We start from the raw sequence: 21,101 nt of genomic DNA on the forward strand, positions 1-21,101 counted from the left end.
AATCTTGAGCTTGAATCTGACTTCCAAAGTGCTCCATAGCAGAAAGGTGATGGCAGCTTGAATTCCTCTGCTATGCTGAGCTTAAAGGAATTGTTCAGTATAAAAAGAAAAACTGGGTAAATAGATAGGCTGTGCAAAAAAACATGTTTCTAATATGGTTAGCCAAAAATGTAATGTATAAAGACTGGAGTGACTGAATGTTTAACAGAACAGAAAACTACTTCCTGCTTTGAAGCTCACTTGGTTCCCACTGATTGGGTTTCTTATAAAACAAGAACATGAGTAGATTTCACTTTCATTCTTCTTTAACTTTTTAGTGTTTCTTATTTGTTCCATTCTCACCCCACCCACCCCATCTGTTACCCCTCCCAAATGTGACCAATACCCTGAATAAAGACACACACAAAGCAACTTGATGTTAAATCTGTGTAAGTCACAGTTTTATTGATAATAATTAGATAAACTGCACTATTTGATCCAGAGGAAGGCAAAAAACCTCTGGCAAGCTTGGGACAATCTGCTTACTAGAGGGAAAAATTCTTTCCTGACCCCTTAACGGCGATCGGATTAGCTCCCAGGATCAATGCGCCAAATTAAATCAAGTGAAGCAGGATGAAGGAAACAGAAGGGAATATGGCAGCATACACATGCGCGCCTTTAAGCTACAAGGTGAACACTACATTCCATTCTATTGGACCCCAGACAGCCTGTAGACCCGGGCTTCTGCAGTCTGAGGGATGGAGTGGACAGAAATGCAGGGTCTACCGAGTGGCTTGAGGGTGCTCTTGTCTATGGAACAATATTTTAGGTGTAAGTGTGGCACCACTGGTGGAATTACAGTAGAAATAATTGGGGAAATTAGGGACACTGTGGTTGGAATTGCGGTGGAGGGAACTTAAATAGAAGGGAATATGGCTGCATAAACATGAGCACCATTAAGCTACAAAGTGAACCCTGCATTCCTGTCTTTCCATTGGGCCCCAGGCAGTCTGCAGACCCGACTTCTGCATTTTGAGGGATGGATTGAAAACGATGTGCGGTACAGTGTAAATTTCGACGGTGCTTGTGGCTGGTGGGCTCTCTGCAAAACCAAACAAAATAACGTTAAACTTGTACCCAAGGGTTTTACCTTAGCAAGTGATATCTCTGTAGAAATTCTATAACATTTTGGGGGATTTTAATCAGTAATATGGCAGTTATGCAAATTAACATCACTAAATGCGAATGTACCATTTCCCTCTGTGATTATGGGACAAGTTGCAAATCACAAGTTTCTCTGCATTTTCAAGCAATTTGATCCCAATCCCTTGCCAAAATTATGAAGATACACTTCCTATTAGTTTCTATGGCATCTCAATAGGTTTCAGCTGCGCAGGATTTATATGTTCTTTTTGTGATTGTTTTTCACAAAATCACAGCATTGCAATGACTTTCAATACATCAGCCCTAATACAAAATAGTAATAATTGAACAAATAAATTCATTAGATACTGTACCTGGATATGTTTCCATGTACTTGAAAATTGCCCAGTTTATCTGTTGTTTGTAGAGGGATTTAAGCCGAATCATTTATAAGGTACAAGGAGGCCAATAAATCATGCAAAGAAGCTATAAGGCAAGCTAAAATTGATATGGAAAAAGATATTTTTTTAAAAAGAATCCAAAATAATTTTTTAAATATGTTAATAGTAAAAAAATTAAGCAGGAAGGGGTGGGACCTTTAGTATCAGAGGGTGGTCTGAACTGTTTTTCATCTGTCTACACAAATGAGGAACCAGTTAATGAAGGTTTCCTTCTTAATAGTCCCAATTTTAGTAATAAAACTAATGATGCATGTTTAACACATGAGGAAATTCAAAAGAGACTAGAACATGTTAAGATTAACAAAGGTCTGGGCCCAGATGGTATTCATCCCAGGGTACTTAGCGAGCTTAGCTCTGTGAAAATTTACTTAATTTTTCAGGATTCATTGAGGTCTGGCATAGTGCTGAGAGACTGGCAAATTGCTAATGTGGTGCCTCTATTCAAAAAAGGATCCTGTTCTCCCGCCTCAAAACTGTAGGCCAGTTAGTCTGACATCAGTGGTAGGAAAGCTTTTCAAAGGGTTAATAAAAGATGGACTTTATAGCAAATCATAATACTATGAGTGTGTGCCAGCATGGTTTTATGCGTAATAGATCTTGCCAGACTAACTTAATTTCTTTTAATGAAAAGGTAAACAGGGACCTCGATTCTGGGATGGCAGTGGATATGATTTACTTAGGCTTTGCTAAAGCATTTGATACAGTGCCACACAAAAGGTTACTGGTTAAATAAAGGAATGTTGGCCTGGAACATAGTATTTGTACCTGGATAGAGAACTGGCTAAAAGATAGACTACAAAGTGTGGTGGTAAATGGAACGTTTTCTAATTGGACCAGTGTTGTTAGTGGAGTACCACAGGGCTCTATACTAGGTCCCTTGCTTTACAACTTGTTTATTAATGACTTGGAGGTGGGCATTGAAAGTACTGTTTTATTTTTGATGAAACTAAATTGTGCAGAAAATGAGGTTCAATGTTAATAATTGCAAGTTTATGCAAAATAATATAAATGCAAGTTATACACTAAATGGCAGTGTGCTGGGATTTTCTATAAATGAGAAGGATCTAGGGGTTTTTGTAGATGTCTAATTCTGGGCAGTGTCATACTGTGTCTACTAAAGCAAATAAAGTTCTGTCTTGCACAAAAAAAGGGCATTAACTCAAGGGATGAAAACATAATTATGACTCTCTATAGGTCTCTAGTGAGGCCTCATCTAGAGTATGCAGTGCAGTTTTGGACTCCAGTCCTTAAGAGGGATATAAATGAGCTGGAGAGAGTGCAGAGACGTGCAACTAAATCTGTTAGAGGGATGGAAGAGGTTGGGGTTGTTTTCACTGGAAAAAAAGGCATTTGCGAGGGGACATGATTACACTTTACAAGTACTATGTATACTATGTAACTATGATCTCTACAGACAGAGCAAATAACATGGCAACTCTCACTAGTAAGTTTTAACTGTAAATATGGGAAATGTAACGCTCAGGGCAAACACTAAACTAAACCCTGTTATATTTCTATTTAATGACATTAACATGAAAGATACACAATGTTAATAATTGGGTTAGTATTCCCTTTAACCCCTTGGGTACCTTTGTCAGCAGCCACTTTAGAGAGCAGCCTTACCTGGCGATAGCCTTTTATGTAAAGGCGGTCCTTGCTTGAACACAAGCCCATCTTCGACACCCCTGCAATATTATATAGAGATTTGGGAAGGTTAGAGTTAATGTGGAGAGGTGCCATATGTATAGGGACAGCACATAGGAACAAGCACGTTTACTAATATGATTTATCTGCCACGATATTATGCCTCTTTTTTGTGCTTCTACTGAACCTGTTGAACTGGAACTATTCAAATGCTCCGATTGGTTGCCCACCTGCCTTAAATTACATAATATATCATTTGCCCCACCCTGGAAATTTTCCAAGGGAGTCCCATGTTAGGGGTGCCCTGGAATAGAAAAGCATACAGTCTAGTTTATAGTAGTGGTATAAAGTACATTGCTGGGATGGGGACTGTACATTGGATTTCAGGGACAATAGTGGGTTGGGACCAACCAAGGGTGACTGCAGGGACAGATAAATCCCCCAACTCACAAAGGTGAGACTAAAGAAGAACAGCTATAGCTACATCTATAATGAGCAGCATGGCAACTTCTACAGCCAAGGGATAAGCTAACCTTACTGTTGCAAGCGCATATTATAGAGGGGGAAATACAGGACCAGTACCTTTGTCCAGAGGATCCCAAATGAGAAAATATTATTAATCTCTGGCAGGGGGTCACTCAAGGTCTTCTTTCTTCTTTGTCTTCTCTCTTCTCTTTGCTTCTCTCTCTCTTCTTCTTTTGCGGTCTCTCTCACAATCACTTTCTCTCTCAAATCGGTCTCTCGCAAATCGCTTGGAATATTTCACTTTTTGGGGAGAAATAATAAGAGATTGTGAGCAGGAGCATAATGGGTGCTGTGGACCCTGACACTTCTAGAGCCCCAGATGCCCTAAATGGCAGTCAGCTCTTTATCCTTCTACACTGTGATTAAAAATAGTATGCCAATGCATAAACTACAGATCCCATAATGCATTCACTATAAGGCTGTAATTGGAAGTGAGGGAGTCTGACTGCTGTTGGGTGTGCTATTTAGCTAACAAAAATGTTGGACAATCAGGATGTAGGCTTTTATCACTGGCATGTGGAAAGGGCCTTCATCATCTCCCATTATGTACTATAAGGGTTGACCATAAGAGGTAGGTAGCATTTGTATTGCTTATAATGTCATGATCATGGTGGGCTTGTAACAGCACTACAGATCCCATCATGCCCTATTAATCCTTGGTTATATTAATACAGGGGTCATCTCCATATTCCTATTGGGTTCCCTTTCCCCAGTGTGCCTGCTTCCCATAACCAGCTGTGTTCTGATCAGTGCCCCTGCACCCATAATCCCAGGAATCCTAAGGGCAGATATTTATTCTTCTGATTTGTGCTACTTGTCTTTCTACTTAAGCTGAACTGTCACCCACTCTAGTTCTAAGGCCACTGACTGTTTCTAGGATGAGTGCGACCGTTGTAAAATGACAGTTGGCAAATGACCGTTGGCATTTACAGCAGAGGCAGAACATTTTTTCTAATGCTTCAAATGCAACAACAAATAAACCAAACACCCATTGCCTTAGAACTATAAGTTTTTATGGTCTCACTCCTATTAGAGATGGCATATGGGGAGATTTTAGGCACTTTGACACCCACATGTGTTAGTTGATTGGGGGTCAGGGCTGCCATCAGAAACCCATTTTCAGGCGATACCCTGTATAAGTTTAATATCTAGGTATCTGTATCCAATTAATACTGAGTTTATTTGAATATATGTTCCGTGCTTCTCAACAGGCTGCAGTTCCCGTGTACAATTGCAGAAACTTCACATGTTTAGAAAGTAATACCCAGAGAGCACAATGTATCTTATACAATCATAGTGTATTTATTGCAGGAATGTAATGCCAAGTTGCCTTAAATTACCCCCCCCCATTTCTGCTTGTCACACAGATGCCATTTGGAACAGCTTCATGACAAGCAGCTCCCCAAGCAATTAGATTGGTAGGCAGTGTGGCAATTTTGGGAGCGATGGCCCCACTACCCAAGCTACTATAAATGATGGGTAACAAAACACCCAATATTGCCCTTTGTGTAATCTAAATATGCCCCCTGTTCCCCGTGAATGGATCTGCTGCACTCCAGAAATGAAATAACGGTCATCTGTACCTGAGCCGTTAAATCACCTTCCTTGCAGCTTTCAGCCAATCAGAGCTGAGCTGGGAGTGATGTCACTGAGATAAGGCATGATATTCCAGTAACTGACAGCCAATCGCATACATATCAAACTTGCACATTCTGAAACAACACTAATAAACTATAAACAGCAGCTTTAGAACCAGGGCCCCCATCAGATCTCCTGTGACCCCTGACTAGACCGCCCTGTTCCCATTTAATGATGGCCCTGCTTAGATCTCTGTCTGTAACTGAACTACAGCTCAGCTACTAGTTATCACGGGGACAGCTGGGTAGTTTAGCAATGGCTAGAGACATACAGAGATCTCTGAGGCAGTAACGGGGCCCCCTCTGAGGGGCTACAGGGGGTTCTGCATTTAGTGTAGGAAGTGTAAATTCAGTAACAAATTTCACATATAAAACAAAAAGTTTGATCCTGTTGTGGCACTTCCACATATTCCTGCACTAGCAGGAAGGATGCTGGTTGTTGTATGCTCCTGTATCTGAAATAACATTTTTTCTATCATATTCTTGCATACCAGCTTAGTTATTACCACATTTGACTTTGTCTAGCGGCAGGCTGTGCCCTTACATATGTTGTCAGGGTTGGGCTGGGGCCCACCGGCATTACTGTCTCAGGGCTCTGCCCCGGCCGTACCCCCCCCCCAGTGTTAGCAGCTGTCAGTGAGCTTTTGAAAGACACATAGGTTCAGAGGTTTTTCTGCTCACAGTGAAAGCTGCAGGGGTCTGTTCTGAAGCACTCACTGAAGCACTTAGTTAATCATGTCCAGAGAGAGTTGCTGACTAAAAGGTGGCCATACACTATTAGAGGTCGCCAAACGAGCGAATCCTAACCCAATATACCCACTAACAGCTGGGCGATATCAGGTTAATCCGAACATTTGGCCCTGGGGCCAAACGATCAGATTACAATGCTGTGAATGGGCGCCGACGGGTCACAGGACCGCATCAACTAGCCGATGCGATCCTGGATCAAAGAAAAAAATCAAACTTGCTCGATCTGTATCTGCCCAATTGTTGGCCTGATATCGATTGGGGGGGACCCGTTGGGAGTCCCCACACACGGGCAGATAAGATGCCGAATCGGTCTAAAGGACCCATATCAGCAGCTTTAATCTGGCGTGTTTGGCCACCTTAAAAGCTGAAAAGCAGGAAGTTGGGTTCTGTTCTATTCTGTTTGACATCCAATCACTCCAGCCTTTATACATGACATTTTTGGCTAACTATATTGAAAACATTTTTTTATTTTGCACAGTCTATTTACCCAGTGTTTTAACTTTACACTGATCTGTTCCTTTAATATATATATATATATATATATATATATATATATATATATATATATATATATATATATATATATATATATATATATATATATATATATATATATATATATATATATATAATGATTCCAAGTGGGCAGCACACCGCCTTTGCAGCTTACCTCAGGTGCAAGGTAAAATAGGTAGATAATGTAGTAAAGATGACCAGCAACACGAGTTTTTTGAAAGAAACAAATTGTATTCAAGTTACATGCAAAGCCGACGTGACGTTTCGGTCCCTGAGTGGACCGAAACGTCACGTCGGCTTTGCATGTAACTTGAATAAAATTTGTTTCTTTCAAAAAACTCGGTGTTGCTGGTCATCTTTACTACATTATATATATATATATATATATATATATATATATATATATATATATACTCACAATATTAACCCCAAAGCAATGATCCTCTCCTTAAATAAAAGTCCCTCTCGTGACCGTTATCCCATGTTCTATTACTTGACTGGGCGCTCCACATTTTCCGTCAGCTCATGAAACACCAAGGCAACAGTTTCTATACAATTTATTGTTCCCAAGTTGTCCATTACATTATTCTCCATTAAGGGAGACTTTCAGTGCATGGCAGAAAAGCAAACCTGTTTATGGTTAATGAATCTTGCCATTGTTGCACCGTAATTGTGTGAGAGTAATGGTAAAAAAAAACCCCCAGCTCCAACAACAATATTGTAGCTGCATTTGGGTGTCTAAATATTGAATACAATCTACCTGACATAAGTTCAATGTGATCCCCCTCATCCCACATAAATTCAGAGGCAGTGATCCCTTCAATCCATACAAACATCCAGCGACAAAATGAACTGCCCAAAACCTGAGGTAGAGGTTGCAAACTGTACTAAACCTACAATACAAGTTGACAACCCTGGTAATTTAGTTGCAGATCCTGTCAAGAGTCCGCACATAGGCGGATTTTCTATAATGCTAGGGAAGGCTAAGCCTCCCCAAACCTGTCTGACACTTTTATAAGTGTAAAGTAAAGTAATAAAAAAAACAAAAAAAAAACAGAGGAAAACAACATATAAAACCCTTTTCCCTGACCTTTGCTAACTGTGTGGTGAGAAGCATGGGAGGAGTTTGCAGGGCCCCCTGTATTTTCTGGCCTGTGACACTGCAGTGTAATCAGGCATCTTCCTTCATTTAGGCAAGCTTGCATGCTGATTGGTTTGCCCTGAGAGTTTAAGTCCCAGTACTACTTCTGAGCAATTAGATTGGCTTGAAGGTTAGCTTTGAACCTCTCTCCAACCAATCCAATTCCTGCACCGGGAGTTAGACTTTGAGGGCAAAACCAGCAGCATGGAGTGGAGATGTCACAGAGAGCTGGAATTTCTGTAAGGATTTATTACATTTCTGCTGCTGACACAGAGGTAATCAGCCCTCCACCCCAGTGACCCCACTCCTCTGTTAGTTCTATAAATAATGCCAGTTTTAGACCTTAACCCTTTTAAGTGCCAGCAGAATTTCACATTTTGGTTACGCGAAATGCCAGCCGTTTTTAAGCATTTTGTGCTCTCTCACTTTAGGGGCATTTTCTGAGGGGAAACCTAGTTTACCTAGGAAAACTATACATTGTTTTTTTCGGTAGAAACTGAGCTTTCTAAATCTGCCTGAGTTTTCATGTATTTCCACCTGTGCAAAAAAATTTATAGTGCTAAATACCAAAAAAAATGAAAAATCACCATTTTTCATCGTATATCAATTTATACCAAAAAAATATTTCATTTTACGGATGAAAATCCAACTGATTTGGAAAGCCTTATGTCTCTCGAACGTGCCAATACCAGATATGTATAGTTTTATGGAGATTTAGGACTTCTGTACAGCAAAAACTCCTGCAGTATATTACCAAATTTTGAAAGCACTAAGGCAGAAAATGGCATGCTTTAGATTCCAAGGCAAAAAATCCTGAAACCGTAGGTTTACCCGAGAAAACCATACATTTTTGAAAAGTACACATTCTGCCGATTACATAATGGGTAACTATGTCTCTCTACTCCCAACTACCAGACATAAAAGCTTGTCTGAACATAGCAGTTTTTCTAAAAAAAATTCAAAATTCTGAAAAATCACTTCAAAGGTTTTATTTTGCTGCTCCGCATATCCCAAACTATATTAGGTACCAAGAAAAAGCACCTGAAATATGATTGCCAGGGGTCCACTGAACAGTTTGGTACCCATTATGCATAGGTTTACCAAAGTATCTGGCATTTAGAGACACCAATATGAAGGAAATTATTATCGGCTTAGTCCCCAAATAAAGCCAAAAGTTAACTGCTCACCCAGCGCAGAGTAGGACCCAGGTGTAAAGACCCTGGGTCTATCGTTGGAGGGTGTAGTTTCAATCAGTACACAACATTCAAGTTTCAAACACGGCAATCTTTGTATATATGAGAACTCACCGAATTTGCAGAGTGGCCCGGGTGCAGCGCCCCGAACCCGTAGCTGGGGGAGTAATTTCAACGTAGATAGCGAAGAAGCACGCACTCCATGGACCAACAAATATAATAACAGATCTTTATTGGAACAGCTAAAACAATGATCCTTACGCGTTTCGTATCCAAAGATACTTAGTCATAGGCATAATTGAAAACAGCCGTGAACTGACATTTAAACAGGTAAAAAGGATATGACGTATAAATCAGTGATCCTAAATTTTTAAATTTTAACCCTAAAATTGTTTCAGCTGAAACGAAATTTCTGCTCTTATACATATTCTTAAATCAAGTTAAATAATTATATAATTCTAAATTAATTTACAAAGTCACCGTTAATATGATATTTCTTCACATATTTTTTATATAAGACCATCTATTATATACCCAGATAGAATGCTAAAAAATCATAAGTTACGTAAGTTAAGATCGTAAGTTACATAAATTTTAATCGCTTCAAACTTAGCATCAAATTCAAGAGTATTCATTTACGTCATGAAACTTATATTAGATATAGATTTGTATCACATTGTATTCATATCATGGACTCGTATCACATTATATTCATATCATTATCAAACGTTGAATTTAAAGGAGAAAAGACGGAGGCGTAACTCAGATCATATTACAGCAAAGACTCAGAGAATGGCGATTAGTTGAGCTTCATTAAAATGTCTATCGGTTGAACTAAAGTATTAAATCTGATCTATTACCAACTTCATTATGCTTTAGATCGAAGCACTATGCCAAATTAGATTACTATCATCTTGAAACAAGTTCCCCAAAACTTAGTGTGTTTTTACAGATTTAATTGCAACAAATAAATAATCAAATAAATAAATAAATAAACAAATCCATTCGTATATATAAATAGTGCTAATAATAAATCACTGATAATAAATAAAATCATAGTGATGTCAGTGTCCTTGGTGAATAAAATTTTGTTTTATTTTATTATTTTATTTTATTTATTTATCTAATGTGCTATTCCGTTATTTTAAAGTGAAATACCATATTTCATTTTATTTAATTAATCTTAAATTCAATTATACTTTAACTAGTGTCTAAAAAATATCACAATTTGTGCTTATGTGTTAATCCATTGATTATTATATCATTTTACAAGAATGTGTTTTAAATAAACTAATGTGCTAATTAATGTTCTAATTTTTAAAATTTTAAATTCAAATTTTTTAAAATTTTTAACATATTAAATCATTAAATTATTACGTTATTAAATTATTAAATTCTTAATTTTCAAAAGTGACTTCCATATATCTATATCAAGTTACTAATTCATAATATAATATAGACTTGCCCAAACAACCCACTTAATGTAAATCATATGTCGTACTAAATCTTGTCTCATGATTCATAGTGCTTCATATCCATCTAACATATCAATTCCATACGAAATTTAGAATATTAATCATTAATCCAAACCAGTCTACAATCAAAAACGAAACCCATTTTCATATTATACAGGACCTTAAACGTGACAAGAGATGTCAAACCGCAAGTTCAAACCTAATGGCTGTCTAGTTTCTAATGTAAAAATCCAATATGCTTTCCTGTAAAACAGTCTCTGCATCCGATCTCCACCTCTTGTGGTTGGGGTAATTTTCTCTATCCCTTGAATTCTTAAATGTGAGCAATCACCATTACTACAGACGAGGAAATGCCTCGAAACCACTGTAGAAGAACTGCGTGAGACTATCTGGCTGATGTGTTCCCGCATCCGACATTTAAGCTTTCTAGAGGTACAGCCTACATATTGAATACCACATTTTGTACAGGTAAGTAAATAAACAATATAGGTCGAATTGCAATTAATAAAATCTTTGATCTTAAACTTCTTTTGGGTATTTCGGCTAATAAACTCCTTCGATTTAAACATAAAAGCACAAGTTATGCATCGCATTGCACCACACTTAAATGTTCCGGTAGTATTCAGCCAAGACGTTCTCACTACATTTCTGTTAACCTCACTTGGGGATAGAATGTTGCCCACTGTCTTGGCTTTCCGCGTCACAAATTTACAGCCTTTCTCCAGGACCTTTCTTAAGTTTCCATCTCCATTCAAAACAGGGAGATATTTCTTAATTATTTGCTTAATTTTATAGTACTGCTTACTAAAAGTCGTAATAAACATTGGCATTTCCTCCTTCATTTTTCTCTTCTGATGGTTACTACTCATATGATCGCATAAGAGCTCAGATCTCTCCGTTTTTAACGCTCTACCAAAAGCCTCTACTAAGTGTTCTAAGTGATATCCTCTTTCAAGAAAGCGATTCCGCAGCTTGATAGATTGCAATATAAATTCTTTATCTGTGCTGCAATTTCTCCTTAAACGCTGAAATTGACCTATGGGTACAGCCTTAAAAACATGACCAGGGTGGCAGGAATCAGCCCTCAAAAGTGAATTTCCTGCTATTGGCTGTCGAAAAACTGTGCTATTAATTCCGTGATTCCCTCCAGTGAGTTTCAAATCTAGGAAATCTATAGAGAATCTGTGAAAAGTGCAAGTAAATCTCAGGTTCCAATTATTATTGTTTAGTGTTTTTACAAAATCCATAAAATCAATTTCAGTGCCCTGCCATATATATAAAAGATCATCCACATATCTTTTGTAAAATTTAATGTGTTCCACTCCGTGCACCAATCCATCAAAGAAGTGCACCTCCTCCCACCACCCCATATAGAGGTTGGCATACGTGGGAGCGAATTTCGCACCCATTGAGGTGCCACATCTTTGAAGATATAAAACGTGATCAAATTTAAAAAAAATTATGTGTAAGCAAAAATTCAAGTGCATTCAAAATGAAAATTTTAATATTTTCTTCATAATTACTATAATGATCCAAGTGATACCGTACTGCTTCAATCCCCTTGTCATGTGGGATGCAGGAATACAAACTCACTACATCAACTGTAGCCCAGCTATAAAAACCGTCAATCCAGACAAAATCTTTCAAAATCTGCAGCACATGTTTTGTATCTCTTAAATATGAATCAAGCCGCTTTACTAATGGTTGCAATAGCATATCAATCAGCTCAGCCAAATGCTCATTAAGCGAACCTATACTCGAAACAATAGGTCTACCTTCAGGGGGACGCTGTTTCTTATGTACCTTTGGCAAAACGTGAAATATGGGGATTTTAGGATTAGCAGGTAACAAATAATCTCTTATCTTTTCATTGTAAATACCATTACAAAACCCAATATTCACCAAATCCGTCAGTGTACATTTAAAAGAGCTTTGGGGATTTATACTTAGAACCTGATATGTACTTCTGTCGTTCAATTGTCTTTCCACTTCATTTATGTAAGTCATTCTATCCAAAACTACAACTTTTCCCCCTTTATCAGCTTTCCTTAATACGATGTTAAAGTCATTTTTTAATGTATCAATAGCTAACCTCTCACCTGCAGTTAAATTGGTTCTATAGTCCTGTTTCTCTAAGTCATCAAACTTCAACTGCCTTAAATCTCTTTCAACCAAATCCTGAAATGCATCAATATGCAGTCCCCTAAAATGAACTGGATTTGGTTGAAAGAGATTTAAGGCAGTTGAAGTTTGATGACTTAGAGAAACGGGACTATAGAACCAATTTAACTGCAGGTGAGAGGTTAGCTATTGATACATTAAAAAATGACTTTGACATCGTAATAAGGAAAGCTGATAAAGGGGGAAAAGTTGTAGTTTTGGATAGAATGACTTACATAAATGAAGTGGAAAGACAATTGAACGACAGAAGTACATATCAGGTTCTAAGTATAAATCCCCAAAGCTCTTTTAAATGTACACTGACGGATTTGGTGAATATTGGGTTTTGTAATGGTATTTACAATGAAAAGATAAGAGATTATTTGTTACCTGCTAATCCTAAAATCCCCATATTTCACGTTTTGCCAAAGGTACATAAGAAACAGCGTCCCCCTGAAGGTAGACCTATTGTTTCGAGTATAGGTTCGCTTAATGAGCATTTGGCTGAGCTGATTGATATGCTATTGCAACCATTAGTAAAGCGGCTTGATTCATATTTAAGAGATACAAAACATGTGCTGCAGATTTTGAAAGATTTTGTCTGGATTGACGGTTTTTATAGCTGGGCTACAGTTGATGTAGTGAGTTTGTATTCCTGCATCCCACATGACAAGGGGATTGAAGCAGTACGGTATCACTTGGATCATTATAGTAATTATGAAGAAAATATTAAAATTTTCATTTTGAATGCACTTGAATTTTTGCTTACACATAATTTTTTTAAATTTGATCACGTTTTATATCTTCAAAGATGTGGCACCTCAATGGGTGCGAAATTCGCTCCCACGTATGCCAACCTCTATATGGGGTGGTGGGAGGAGGTGCACTTCTTTGATGGATTGGTGCACGGAGTGGAACACATTAAATTTTACAAAAGATATGTGGATGATCTTTTATATATATGGCAGGGCACTGAAATTGATTTTATGGATTTTGTAAAAACACTAAACAATAATAATTGGAACCTGAGATTTACTTGCACTTTTCACAGATTCTCTATAGATTTCCTAGATTTGAAACTCACTGGAGGGAATCACGGAATTAATAGCACAGTTTTTCGACAGCCAATAGCAGGAAATTCACTTTTGAGGGCTGATTCCTGCCACCCTGGTCATGTTTTTAAGGCTGTACCCATAGGTCAATTTCAGCGTTTAAGGAGAAATTGCAGCACAGATAAAGAATTTATATTGCAATCTATCAAGCTGCGGAATCGCTTTCTTGAAAGAGGATATCACTTAGAACACTTAGTAGAGGCTTTTGGTAGAGCGTTAAAAACGGAGAGATCTGAGCTCTTATGCGATCATATGAGTAGTAACCATCAGAAGAGAAAAATGAAGGAGGAAATGCCAATGTTTATTACGACTTTTAGTAAGCAGTACTATAAAATTAAGCAAATAATTAAGAAATATCTCCCTGTTTTGAATGGAGATGGAAACTTAAGAAAGGTCCTGGAGAAAGGCTGTAAATTTGTGACGCGGAAAGCCAAGACAGTGGGCAACATTCTATCCCCAAGTGAGGTTAACAGAAATGTAGTGAGAACGTCTTGGCTGAATACTACCGGAACATTTAAGTGTGGTGCAATGCGATGCATAACTTGTGCTTTTATGTTTAAATCGAAGGAGTTTATTAGCCGAAATACCCAAAAGAAGTTTAAGATCAAAGATTTTATTAATTGCAATTCGACCTATATTGTTTATTTACTTACCTGTACAAAATGTGGTATTCAATATGTAGGCTGTACCTCTAGAAAGCTTAAATGTCGGATGCGGGAACACATCAGCCAGATAGTCTCACGCAGTTCTTCTACAGTGGTTTCGAGGCATTTCCTCGTCTGTAGTAATGGTGATTGCTCACATTTAAGAATTCAAGGGATAGAGAAAATTACCCCAACCACAAGAGGTGGAGATCGGATGCAGAGACTGTTTTACAGGGAAGCATATTGGATTTTTACATTAGAAACTAGACAGCCATTAGGTTTGAACTTGCGGTTTGACATCTCTTGTCACGTTTAAGGTCCTGTATAATATGAAAATGGGTTTCGTTTTTGATTGTAGACTGGTTTGGATTAATGATTAATATTCTAAATTTCGTATGGAATTGATATGTTAGATGGATATGAAGCACTATGAATCATGAGACAAGATTTAGTACGACATATGATTTACATTAAGTGGGTTGTTTGGGCAAGTCTATTATATTATGAATTAGTAACTTGATATAGATATATGGAAGTCACTTTTGAAAATTAAGAATTTAATAATTTAATAATTTAATAACGTAATAATTTAATGATTTAATATGTTAAAAATTTAAAAAAAATTGAATTTAAAATTTGAAAAATTAGAACATTAATTAGCACATTAGTTTATTTAAAACACATTCTAGTAAAATGATATAATAATCAATGGATTAACACATAAGCACAAATTGTGATATTTTTTAGACACTAGTTAAAGTATAATTGAATTTAAGATTAATTAAATAAAATGAAATATGGTATTTCACTTTAAAATAATGGAATAGCACATTAGATAAATAAATAAAATAAAATAATAAAATAAAACAAAATTTTATTCACCAAGGACACTGACATCACTATGATTTTATTTATTATCAGTGATTTATTATTAGCACTATTTATATATACGAATGGATTTGTTTATTTATTTGATTATTTATTTGTTGCAATTAAATCTGTAAAAACACACTAAGTTTTGGGGAACTTGTTTCAAGATGATAGTAATCTAATTTGGCATAGTGCTTCGATCTAAAGCATAATGAAGTTGGTAATAGATCAGATTTAATACTTTAGTTCAACCGATTTTAATGAAGCTCAACTAATCGCCATTCTCTGAGTCTTTGCTGTAATATGATCTGAGTTACGCCTCCGTCTTTTCTCCTTTAAATTCAACGTTTGATAATGATATGAATATAATGTGATACGAGTCCATGATATGAATACAATGTGATACAAATCTATATCTAATATAAGTTTCATGACGTAAATGAATACTCTTGAATTTGATGCTAAGTTTGAAGCGATTAAAATTTATGTAACTTACGATCTTAACTTACGTAACTTATGATTTTTTAGCATTCTATCTAGATGGTCTTATATAAAAAATATGTGAAGAAATATCATATTAACGGTGACTTTGTAAATTAATTTAGAATTATATAATTATTTAACTTGATTTAAGAATATGTATAAGAGCAGAAATTTCGTTTCAGCTGAAACAATTTTAGGGTTAAAATTTAAAAATTTAGGATCACTGATTTATACGTCATATCCTTTTTACCTGTTTAAATGTCAGTTCACGGCTGTTTTCAATTATGCCTATGACTAAGTATCTTTGGATACGAAACGCGTAAGGATCATTGTTTTAGCTGTTCCAATAAAGATCTTTTATTATATTTGTTGGTCCATGGAGTGCGTGCTTCTTCGCTATCTACACCAATATGAAGTTAGCACATCCAAATTGTTCAGGACTTTACTTCAGCTACTGAAAAATCAACACATTGGGGTAAAAACACAGAAATATATGTTTACCCCCCAAACCCATATATTTTTGGAAAGTACAAATTCTACAGAATCTAAAATGGGTACCCATGCCTTTCTGCTCCAAACGACTGAGTCGCAAGGCTTTCCCAAAATTGTCGGTATTGGTGAAATATCTGAAAATTGCCTCAAAGCTTCAACTTCCCAGCACCATATCACCCATGTATCATTACGTACCAAGAAAAAGCACCCTAAATATGATTGCCAGGGTTCCTCCGAACATTTTGGTGGCCATTGTTCATAGGTTTACCTGGCATTTAGAGGCCTCAAAATGAAGTTAGCGCATACAAATAGTCCTGGGGGTAACTTCAGCTAATGAAAAATCAACACATTGACTGCATTTTTGTGGGGTAAAAACACAGAAATATATGTTTACCCCCCCAACCCATATATTTTTGGAAAGTACACATTCTACAGAATCTAAAATGGGTACCCATGCCTTTCTGCTCCAAATTACTGAGTCGCAAGGCTTTCCCAAAGTTGTCGGTTTTGGTGAAATATCTGAAAATTGCCTCAAAGCTTCAACTTTCCAGCATCGTATTGTCCAGGTATCATTACCAGCATAAAGCATCCTAAATATAAACATAGGGGTCTACTTAACAGTTTGATGCCCAATGTGCATAGATATACCAAACTATGTGGCGCACAGCGACCACCAAATGACAATAGTGTATATACATTTTCACGGCTGACACGGTGGCTGTTGCAATATAAGCAACTGGTGTGTGTATTATGCGACATTAGACCCTTCTAATAGAACAGAGACCCCAGAAAACCATATATTTTCAGAAAGTACACATTGTGACGAATCCAATATGGGTAAATATGTGTTTCTACTGCAAACTGCCAAACTGCAAAGCAATGCTGGACGTAACGGTTTTTATCAAATTTCTGAAAATTGTCACAAAGCTTGAATTTTACCCCATTATATGCCCCACATTTTGTAACGTATCAGCATAAAACATCCTAAATATGAACGCCGGGGGTCTACTAAACACTTTGATGCCCGATATGCATAGATATACCAAACTATGTGGCGCACAGAGACTCCCAAATGAAAATAGTGTATATACATTTTCACGGCTGACGCAATGGCTGCAGCAATATAAGCAACTGTTGGGTTGTATTATGCGACATTAGACCCCCTAACAGTACAGAGACCCCAGAAAACCATATATTTTCAGAAAGTACACATTCTGACGAATCCAATATTGATAAATATGTGTTTCTACTTCAAACTGACAAACTGCAAATCAATGCTGAACGTAACGGTTTTTATCAAATTTCTGAAAATCGTCACAAAGCTTGAATTTTACCCCATTATATGCCCCACATTTCATAACGTATCAGCATAAAACATCCTAAATATGAACGCCAGGGGTCTACTGAAAACTTTGATGCCCAATATGCATAGATATACCAAACTATGTGGCGTACAGAGACCCCTAAATGGATATATAGTAGATAAAATTTACAAGGCAAAACAAAATAAGGCAGTAAAGAGTGAAATGCAAAAAAATCCAATAAAACCACAAAAATCAATGTTTTTTTTCCAGACTAGTGTAATCGGCCGTCAGAATCACAGTTTGGATATTTTAGCTGGGCCAAATAGGTTATACGGCTAGAAACAAGTGAACACAACATATGCAGAGCTGAAAATGCAATAAAATGGCTAAAAATGCACCAAAATGCCCAAAATTGCAATATGATCACCAAAATAACATACAAAAGGTATTGCACAGTACGGTTAGCGAATACGCTATTCGTAATGGCAATAAAACATTTTTTTCAGCTAAAAAAAGAGACGATGCGATAAGAAAAAAAAAAAAAAACAATGCCATGTATGTGCGTGTGTACAATTGGTAAATTACATGTTATGTGCACTTGTACACGTGTGTGTGAGTGCAGTGAGTGTAAGTGACCCCCCCAATCCCCAAAAATGTATGTGTAAGTGTGTGTAAGTGTGAATCTAAGTGTGTATTACTGTAATAAGTGTGTGTTGGTGTGTTTGTGTGTGTACTAACCTGAAAAAGTTGCTGGAGACTGTTGCAAACGATCAGGAAGGGCCCCAGGAAGAGATCTGCGACGTGATTCCTGTCCCTCTGCTGTGGGGGCGGAGCTGATCTCGGCAGTGTAGGCTGCAGCAGCAGGACACGTAAGTGACACGTGCCTGCTGCTGTTTTGGGGCCCCTGGGCGATCGCGCCCCAGGGGCCACTCGATCCCCTGCTCTGCTCGTTGCCTAGGGGCAGGGGATCGAGGAGGAACGGAGCGAGCGGCTCTAACAGCCGCTCCTCCGGTCCAGAACCCGGCATTTCAAGTACCTTTGCCACAGAACGTAGATTCTACGATCTGTGGCATTTAAAAGGTTAAGGAGGCAAATGCTTTGATAATCCTGTTTATATGTGTTTGCGGCTTTCTAACTTTTCCCACCATACCAGCATTAACCCTTCTCATGCCATAGCAAACCCTGCTATTTTTTTACTAAAACCCTTCCCATGTGGATTAAACATTGGTTTTAATACATATTAAAAGCTATAAATACAAGATAGCTGCTTAAATGGTAGAGTGATAGATATGAACAGCAGATTAACATGTATGGGCAAGATAAGGGTTAATGCTGAATGCAGTATTCATTCATCCTGATCTGAGAAGATTATACATGAAATTACCTTATACATGTACTGAGTCTCTTCAACAAGAAACTGCACTGCAACTGCACTGCATTAACCTATGATTTTACTGAGGTAGTTTATACAGATGGCATTAGCATTGGATTTCTCCTTCATTGCTTTCTGGTGGCATGATAAATACAATTTGCACAGCATTTACTGTATGTTACCCAGTGTTCAGGGGGGCATTTTAAGTGATACTGGCTACTCATTTACCCTGGATCCATCTAACCCTAATGTTTCTGCATCCATTAGATAATGTGCCTGGTGTACCATTATTCGCTATACTGAGGGGGTGTCACTGCCTACTGCCACTCACTATATATAATATGCCTGTTATGAAATTATTCACTCTGATTATTCACTGGATTGGATCAGCTGGTTGGGAAGGCAGTTAGGCGAATTTCATTTAAAGAAAAGGTTTAGTCAGACTTTTTTTTTTAGTTAAAAAATCCACTTTATATGCACATTACATAGTTAAATTGGGTTGAAAAAAGACAAAAGTCCATCAAGTTCAACCCCTCCAAATGAAAGCCCAGCATCCGAACGTTGGGCAACAAAACACCACAAAATATTTTCTTATTGCCCATAAGGAGATTTACTTACCGATAAATTCCTTTTGCGTAGGCCCGTACTGTCAGTGCAGGACGTCTGGGGTTAATGTTCTCCCCTCTGGAGGCAGGACAAACAGTAACTCTTTCTTGAGCTCCTCCTCTTCCCGTTCTCCACTTCCTCCCATCAGTTTGTTATAAAGTCTGCGAGTGGAGAACTGATATCTTACTAAGTTACGCAAAAAAACGCGGCATCCGCAAAAACAGGGTGGGATGCTGCACTGACAGTACGGGCCTACGCAAAAGGAATTTATCGGTAAGTAAATCTCCTTTATGCGGTCGGCCCTACCTGTCAGTGCAGGACGTCTGGGGATGTCCCAAAGCCGTCCAAAAATAGGGAGGGAACTATATACATGTAAAACTGAATTAAACTGAATTAGCTGCTTGTAGAACCACTCTGCCGAATTGAAAGTCGGCTTTGTGTTGTAAATTCAGTCTGTAAAATCTGGAAAAAGTATGCAGCGAAGTCCAAGTTGCAGCTCTGCAAATGCTCTCCGGAGAAACATTGTTGAAAAATGCCCAGGAAGTACCGACCTTCCTTGTAGAATGAGCCTTAGTATGAACAGGAGACGGTTGATTTGCTAGTGAATAAGCTGTATGTATGGTGGACACTATCCATCGAGCAATAGTTCGTTTAGATGCTTTGTTACCTGCACTATGGCCACCATGTAAACAAAGAGAGACTCTGACTTCCGAAATGATTTGGTCTGAATGACATATTTCTGTAAGGCCCTGACTGGATCAAGGGTATGGAGATTGGAATGTTCTTCATGTGCAGCACACAAGAACCTTTTCTTGTCGTATTCTGGCTTGATAAAATTCTAAAAATTCTGGAGAGGAGGAAAATATGTCCGTCCCCGAGCAGGACAAACAAAAAACTGATGGGAGGAAGTGGAGAATGGGAAGAGGAGGAGCTCAAGAAAGAGTTACTGTTTGTCCTGCCTCCAGAGGGGAGAACATTAACCCCAGACGTCCTGCACTGACAGGTAGGGCCGACCGCATAAATACAGTTATTTCAGCACAGGTACTAGTAAATCAGAGGGTATTTATTAGGGATGCACCGAATCCACTATTTTGGATCCTTTGGGAAAGATTCGCCCAAATACGGAATCTGAATCCTAATTTGCATAAGCAAATTAGAGGTAGGAAGGGGAAAACATTTTTCGTTTTGTTTTGTGACAAAACGTCACACGATTTCCCTCCCCGTCCATAATTTGCATATGCAAATTATGATTTGGTTCAGCCGGGCAGAAGGATTCGGCTGAATCCAAATCCTGCAGAAAAAGGCAGAATCCTGGATTCAGTGCATTCCTAGTATTTACTGGATTACCGTAAGCACTTTCCACTGAAGTCAGTGGGAACTGTGAGTAGTTATCGGGTTGATAATTATTATACAAATTACCTTGTAAGTTAGTCTGTGTATAGCCAACTTTAGCCTCCCCATATAAAAAAAGCCACCCTCCGGTATGAGTCCGCAGCCGGTCACTAGAACCCATTAACAATTTCCCATGTTTGAATTTGCCGCTCACGAATAGGTAAGGCGCAATGGAGCGGTCACATGTAGGATCACATGCCCG

The 21,101-nt window shown here is 37.9% G+C and overlaps 1 long non-coding RNA gene across 4 annotated transcripts; it reads right to left on the reverse strand.

The window, feature by feature from the left end:
• Positions 1–412: 412 nt before the first annotated feature.
• Positions 413–21,066, reverse strand: LOC108704888. 4 transcript variants are annotated; one of them, XR_001933689.2, is made up of 5 exons: positions 20,927–21,066; positions 3,810–3,992; positions 3,207–3,268; positions 1,497–1,620; positions 413–1,081 (listed from the first exon to the last, which is right to left on the reverse strand). It is a non-coding gene; the product is annotated as an uncharacterized LOC108704888 (long non-coding RNA). The 4 variants fall into 4 exon arrangements; XR_005961562.1 differs by having other exon boundaries at positions 413–1,620; XR_005961563.1 differs by lacking the exon at positions 20,927–21,066 and adding an exon at positions 19,520–20,386 and having other exon boundaries at positions 413–1,620.
• Between the last annotated feature and the right edge of the window lie 35 nt (positions 21,067–21,101).

Source organism: Xenopus laevis, chromosome 5S (genome assembly GCF_017654675.1).
Source record: "Xenopus laevis strain J_2021 chromosome 5S, Xenopus_laevis_v10.1, whole genome shotgun sequence".
NCBI classification, from domain to species: domain Eukaryota; kingdom Metazoa; phylum Chordata; class Amphibia; order Anura; family Pipidae; genus Xenopus; species Xenopus laevis.